Source organism: Myotis nattereri (assembly GCF_964212035.1).
Source record: "Myotis nattereri genome assembly, chromosome: 2".
NCBI classification, from domain to species: Eukaryota; Metazoa; Chordata; class Mammalia; order Chiroptera; family Vespertilionidae; genus Myotis; species Myotis nattereri.
Window position 1 is genome coordinate 123,684,123 of NC_138076.1, and position 7,202 is coordinate 123,691,324.

Sequence of the window (7,202 nt, forward strand, 5' to 3'; positions counted from 1 at the left end):
GAAAAATAACATTATTCCATGAAAAAACAATCATAGTATAATGACTTAGCAGAGACTAAAAACAGCTAATGACATCAGGAGTGACAGGGAAAAGGGATGGTAAGAAAGCTATATCTTATCCATCACAAGAGGAAGGTACCAATCACTAAAATCCACAAATCAGGAAACAAGAGCACATAGGTTATAATTTCAAAATGTGCTATGAGAAAAGTACATTTCTTAAGAAACAGACAAAAGAATTAAAAGCACCAGCCCATCACGCCAAATTTGATAAATTTGACTTTTTTTAAAAAAATGTTTTCATTTATTTCAGAGAGAGGAATGGAGAGGGAGAGAGAGAAACATTAATGAGAAAGAAACATTGATCAGCTATTTTCTGCATGCCCCTACTGGGGTTCAACCCACAAACGAGGCATGTGCCCTGACCGGGAATCAAGCCAGTAACTTCCTGGTACATGGGACAATGCTCAACCAACTGAGCCCAACCTGGCAGGGCAATAAATTTCTATGTTGCTCCCTGAAGGAGAACCACTGCCATTCAAATTCTCCTTAGCCTGTAGCCTAACTTCCCTTAGAACCCGGGGTTGTGTTTAACAATTTAATAGAGGGAAGTGAGCATTACTCAGAAAGGTAAACTGAGAAAACTACTTTGCCCAACTCCAAACCATGAAAATCTCTGCAGAGGCAAATAAACCTCTGACTAGTCGTAATCAGGGTCTCCCAAGAGCCCTCTTGGGGCAACTGTTCATACTTACAGTGCCAGCTGGACTCTCAAATATCCCAATCTTGCCATCCTCCAACACCTGGTACAGCACTGTCATGAAGTCTATCTGGATGGAATAGGGTGTGAAGGGAAAAGGGAAATGGATGCCACCGATCTCCTGGTTTTTATCAGCCGTGATCCTAAGGGGAGAAAAATATCTGGTAGTTCGCTGATGAACCAGGAAGAACGGGCTTGAAATCTAGAATAGTTCTTAAGAGCAGTCTCAATACTGATTACGGATTTTCTCCTTAGGCTCTACATTATTTGGCAAGCAGAGATCATGTTCTCCATCATGTGCATATCCCCATGAAGCCACACCAAATCATGCAATCCACCCAGCGACATTTATCACAAAGGGCTCTAGAAGAATGCAGAATACGAAAGCCCTTATACAGAAACTCCCTGCATTTCACCTGAGGTACTTTTGCTGCCTGGATAGCCTTCTAATGCCTCTTCGAGAGGCTTGGAGATTTCCTCTCAAAGACCTGTGCCCTGGGATCAAAGATGTTGCCTGTATTCACTTCTGCAGCAGTCTTCCCTCACTTCTGCACAGGGCGGTAATTGCATGACGAATGCTGCTTTATCCTGATGGGAGACCTGGAAATAGAATCATGACACACAGGCAGAGAATTACAAGTACAATTACAGTTTTTCTGACATGGCACAGGTTAATGTACATAACTTTATTTTACAGACACCATTAGTTTGCTGCTTAGTTCATTCTACCTTCCATTTCTGTACAAACCAGAGCTGCCTCCAAAATATGTTTTGGCCTCAAGAATCAGAGGGAACCAAGATGGCGGCATAGGTTAACACCGGAGTTTGCTGCCTTGAACAACTACTTCAAAAGTGAAACTAAAAAACGGAATGGACATCACCCAGAACCACTGGAACCCTGGCTGAGTGGAAGTCCTACAACTAGGAGGAAAGAGAAACGCATACGGACACTCAGAGGAGGCGCAGTGCTGAAGTCAAATTCTGAGGTGCGGAGTGCGAGGAGCCGGCTGGCGGCGGAGGGCGCGGTTGGCGTTTTCAATCAGGAGGGAGTCGCAGACTCTGAGCTCCAGATACAGGCGAGTCTTTAGGGACCCAGACTCAAACGGGAGAAGCGGGACTTTCTGGCTTCGGTCAGAGCGAGTGCAGCTTTCTCTCCGAGGTTTGCAGCGGGTGCTGGGACTCAGAGACGCAGAGCCCCTGGGGACAGGACTGAGAGCCGCCATAACTGCTCTCTCTGGCCCACCCTATTGATCCTGTGTGACCCGCCCCGCCCAAGCCCTGCACAGAGGCATTTGCCGGATAGCCTCAGGCAAAGGCTAGATTAGCACCTCCCTAGAGGACAGAAGTTCTCTCACTGCAGACACAGCTGATTCTCATAGCCACTTGGCCTGGAGGTCAAACCCCCCCTGGTATTAGCTACAACAATCAAGGTTTAACTATAAGACTGCGCACAAAGACCACTAGGGGGTGCACCAAGGAAGCATAACAAAATGCGGAGACAAAGAAACAGGACAAAATTGTCAATGGAAGATATAGAGTTCAGAACCACACTTTTAAGGTCCCTCAAGAACTGTTTAGAAGCCGCCGATAAACTTAATGAGATCTACAAGAAAACTAATGAGACCCTCGATGTTATATTGGGGAACCAACTAGAAATTAAGCATACACGGACTGAAATAACAAATATTATACAGACTCCCGACAGCAGACAAGAGGAGCGCAAGAATCAAGTCAATGATTTGAAATGCGAGGAAGCAAAAAACACCCAACCGGAGGGGCGGAATGAAAAAGAATCCAAAAATGCGAGGATAGTGTAAGGAGCCTCTGGGACAGCTTCAAGCGTACCAACATCAGAATTATAGGGGTGCCAGAAGATGAGAGACAGCAAGATATTGAAAACCTAGTTGAAGAAATAATGACAGAAAACTTCCTCCACCTGGTGAAAGAAATGGACTTACATGTCCAAGAAGCATGGAGAACCCCAAACAAAAGGAATCCAAAGAGGACCACACCAAGACACATCATAATTAAAATGCCAAGAGCAAAAGATAAAGAGAGAATCTTAAAAACAGCAAGAGAAAGAAACTCAGTTACCTACAAGGGAATACCCATACGACTGTCAGCTGATTTCTCAACAGAAACTTTGCAGGCCAGAAGGGAGTGGCAAGAAATATTCAAAGTGATGAATGCCAAGAACCTACAACCAAGATTACTTTACCCAGCAAAGCTATCATTCAGAATGGAAGGTCAGATAAAGAGCTTCACAGATAAGGAAAAGCTAAAGGAGTTCATCACCACCAAACCAGGATTATATGAAATGCTGAAAGGTATCCTTTAAGAAGAGGAAGAGGAAGAAACAGGTAAAGATACAAATTATGAACAACAAATATGCATCTATCAACAAGTGAATCTAAGAATCAAGTGAATAAATAATTTGATGAACAGATTGAACTGGTGATTATAATAGAATCAGGGACATAGAAAGGGAATGGACTGACTATTCTTGGGGGGGAAAGGGGTGTGGGAGATGCGGGAAGAGACTGGACAAAAATCGTGAACCTATGGATGAGGACAGTGGGTGGGGAGTGAGGGCGGAGGGTGGGGTGGGAACTGGGAGGAGGGGAGTTATGGGGGGGAAAAAAGAGGAACAAATGTAATAATCTGAACAATAAAGATTTAATTTAAAAAAAAAAAAAAAAGAATCAGAGCCTTCTGTCTGGCTCCTGCCCTTTTAAAACAGATCAATGGTCAGCCTACAGATATCTAAGGCATCCAGCCTGATCTTATCAGCTCTGCACTTTCTGTCCCTCCCCAGGGGATGAGGAGTCCTCAACGACAGCTCAGCTCCTCAGGAAGTCCCTCCCTTTAGTTGGCCCCCATACAGTGCTCAAACACCCTCCCTCCAAATACGTGTGCATGCACACACGCAGGCCGCTCTATGGAAAGTCACTCTTTGATGTCATTACCCTGCATTTAATTTCTTCATAGTTCTTAGCACTCAACTCAATTCATTTAGTCCTCCCCACTACAGTATAAGATGCATAAAAGAAAGAACTCTGTCTGTCTTGTTCTTGCCTGCCCCGAGCACTCACCATGCCAGGTGCTGTGACAAGTAGCAGGGATTCAATAAAAATTTGATGAATATACAGCAAGCTTGACATGGGGGCTGTAGGTGGAGGTTTCTGTTATAGAAACCTCTTCAGAGGTGTCAGTGGAGGATGTCCCATAACTTAAATATCTAGTGCAAGGCCAGTTCTTTAGTCGTTTCAAACTGTCTTCATATAACCTCACAACAACCATGTGGTCAGTATTATTACTAGCTCTATTTTACAGATGAAGAAACTGACAGGAAGATTAAGTCACTTGCCCACTTGGTGTGGCTCAGTGGTTGGGTATTGATCTATGACACTAGGAGTCACGATTCAAATCACGGTCAGGGCACATGTCTGGGTTGCAGGTTCCATCCACAGTAGGAGGTGTGCAGAAGGCAGCGATCAGTGATTTTCTCTCCCTTTCCCTTCCTCTCTGAAATCCATAAAAAATTTGTTTTCAAAACAAAAAGTTAAGTGACATGTTGATAGTCACATAGCAATTGCCTGAATCCAAGATTTGAACGCACATCTGCCAGACCTTCAAGCTCCTAAGCTTTGTATTTCCTCATTCTTCTCTCACCAGGGTAAGGTGAAAATAGACTTGTTTACCAAACTTTAGGAATAACAACAGGAAACAATACAGAAAAAAAGTAATGACTGACCTAGCTGGTTTGGCTCAGTGGATAGAGCGCCGGCATGTGGACCAAAGGGTCCCAGGTTTGATTCCAGTCAAGGGCACATACCTCAGTTGCAGGCTCTTCCCCGGCCCAGGCCCTGGTTGGGGCATGTGCAGGAGGCAACCCATTGATATGTTTCTCTGACATCGATATTTCCCTATCTTTCCCTCTCTCTTCCACTTTCTCTAAAAATCAATGGAAAAATATCCTCGGGTGAGGATTAAAAGAAAAAAAAAAGTAATTATTATTTCACTCCCCGTGGATGGTAATTATGGATCTCATTATTCCAGAAACAGCACAAGCTAAGTCAGAAGTTAAAGAAGGTTTTAGATAAATCCACAAATAGTAGATACACTATGTGTGCTTTAAGAATGCTTGGTGTAGCTTTTTCTGACCTCTTCAGATTGGCTGCCTGAAGGACAACCATGACCTTCCACACAAGTTCTCCCTACAATTCCCCACCAGTGCTAAGGCACAAACCTCATGCTCATTAAATGAGGTAATAAGAGGTTATGTGGAAGTGTAAGTTTTGAAAGTGTTCATTTTCTTCAGTCTTCAATTATCACTTGTTCTTTACTTGGGGATAAACTATCGCTACAGACTGAACTGTGTCCCACCCTCCCTCAAACTCATGTGTTAAAGCCCTAACCCCCAACATGAGACTCTATTTTATTTGGAGGAGGGCTTTTAGGAGGCAATTAACATAAAATGAAAAGGGTGATTAAGATTAAATTAAGGTATAACAGTGGGCCCTAATCCTTATTAAAATTGGTGGCCTTCTTGGAGTAAGAGAGAGCTCTCTCCTTACCAGCCATGTGAGGACAAGTACTAGTAAGAAAGGAACCGACCTTCTGCAAGACAGGAAAAGGGTCCTGGACAGGGAACAGAATAGGCTGGACCTTAATCTTCGGCTTCCCAGCTTCTAGAACTGTGAGGGGAAAAAAACAAAACAAAACAAAGAACTGTGGCCCTGGCCAGTCTGCTAAGTGGTTAGAGCATCAGCTTGCAGCCCCAAGGGTCCTGGTCAAGGGTACCTCAGTGGCAAGTTCCCCAGCCCTGGTAGGGGCGGGAGCAACCAATCTGTTTCTCTCCCATGCTGTTTCTCTCTCTCCCCCTCTCCTACTTCCTTTCCACTCTCTCTAGAAATCAATGGGGAAAATATCCTCGGGTGAGAATTAAACAGAACAAAAACAAACAAACAAATACTCTGTTGTTTCAGCCACCCAATGTATGGCATTTTGTTATGGCAGCCAGAGAAGACAGAAACAATTTAAAAGCACAATCCCCATTTTAAGCCCCTAAAATGCTTTAACTTCACACACCTGGGAGACAACACAGCCCCAAAAGAACACGTTTTCTGCACCTACAGTTAATCCAGGCACAGCACCAGCGGGGCTGCAATGCTCCCACAGCAGGGGACATGGCCCGGCCTCCCACCTCCAGCCTCAGAGCTCTCACATCCTGTAGAAAAAACCTGCTACTTGGTGTTTTATCCACTTTTCATTGCACATCCTCCAACAATCTGGTCAATTCCATTCAACCGAACCCTCTTGACTGGACCCCACTCCACCTTGCTTTTCTGAAGGGCAGAGCCATTAACAGTATGGGCTCTGAGGTCAGGCTTCTAAATTTGGGACCCCAGCTGTATTCTTGCCTAAGTTAATAGCCCTAACCCTCAGTTTCCCCGCGTGTAAAGGAGAGACAGATAAAACTGCATATCCATAAGGTTGCAGTGACCACTAAATAAGTAACTTATAAAAAGCGGTTAGCACAGATGGGTTACTGAAGTCCCTGGTGCGTGTTAGTTATTATTACTCCAAAGCACCACTCCAGTTCAACTGCAGATCCCGCTCTCACTCACCTCCCATTCGCCCTTGCACGGGTTTCTCGCCTATCAATCACACGTTAGCTCCGCCCCTCCGTGCCGGAAAGGTTTTCCCCGCTCCCGACGCCCCCCGCCCCTCCGCAAACAGCCACTGGTTAGCACTTACACCGGAGGACGTCCTTTCTCATGTAGGTTCTCCTCGTCCTAAGCTTTGTTACCACGCGACACCGTGACCACTCTCTTCTCGGGCAAGACAGCTTCGCTTCAGGCCAGGCGGCTGAGGTATGAGAGATGAGGTCGTGGAGCTTAAGAGGAGCGTGCAGCGTTGCCACGCCCCGCGCCACTGCGCGTGCTCCCTTGGGGACTTGGGCGTGGTCTCTTTTTGCACCACTGCGCTTGCGCGGCTGGCCCCTGCAGTGCCTGTTTCCTGGAGGTAGGAAGGCTGCAGGTGGTGGACCCTGGGCCAGCCTTTCTGACCACACACAGCCTTTGGGGTTCATGCTAACCTGCGACCTCCCTTGCAGTCCTGCCCTGTGCAGGATGTTTGATCCTCCGCCTATTGGCGCAGATGTTCTAATCTCCACAGATGATTGGCTGGAAGAAATGGGCTCATATTTACCAAACACTGCAGGCAAAAAGGCTAGCAGAAAATTGAGAAACCAGTATTCTGATCCTCGCTCTTGCCAGGCCTTAATATGTGAACGTGTTATTTTTACCTCTGAATGGACAGTACTCGCCTCAACTGGGTTGTACAGTAACCTGGACGTCATTTTTTTCCAATTTCAATTGTCATGCAATATGATATTAGTTTCAGGAGTACAACAATACTGATTGGACATTTATGTGAC

The 7,202-nt window shown here is 45.4% G+C and overlaps 1 long non-coding RNA gene across 1 annotated transcript; it reads right to left on the reverse strand.

Moving 5' to 3' along the window:
• Nucleotides 1-288: 288 nt before the first annotated feature.
• LOC308510773 lies at nucleotides 289-6,701 on the reverse strand. Its single transcript, XR_013995432.1, has 4 exons — nucleotides 6,521-6,701; nucleotides 5,378-5,457; nucleotides 1,177-1,360; nucleotides 289-903 (listed from the first exon to the last, which is right to left on the reverse strand). It is a non-coding gene; the product is annotated as an uncharacterized lncRNA (long non-coding RNA).
• Nucleotides 6,702-7,202: the final 501 nt, after the last annotated feature.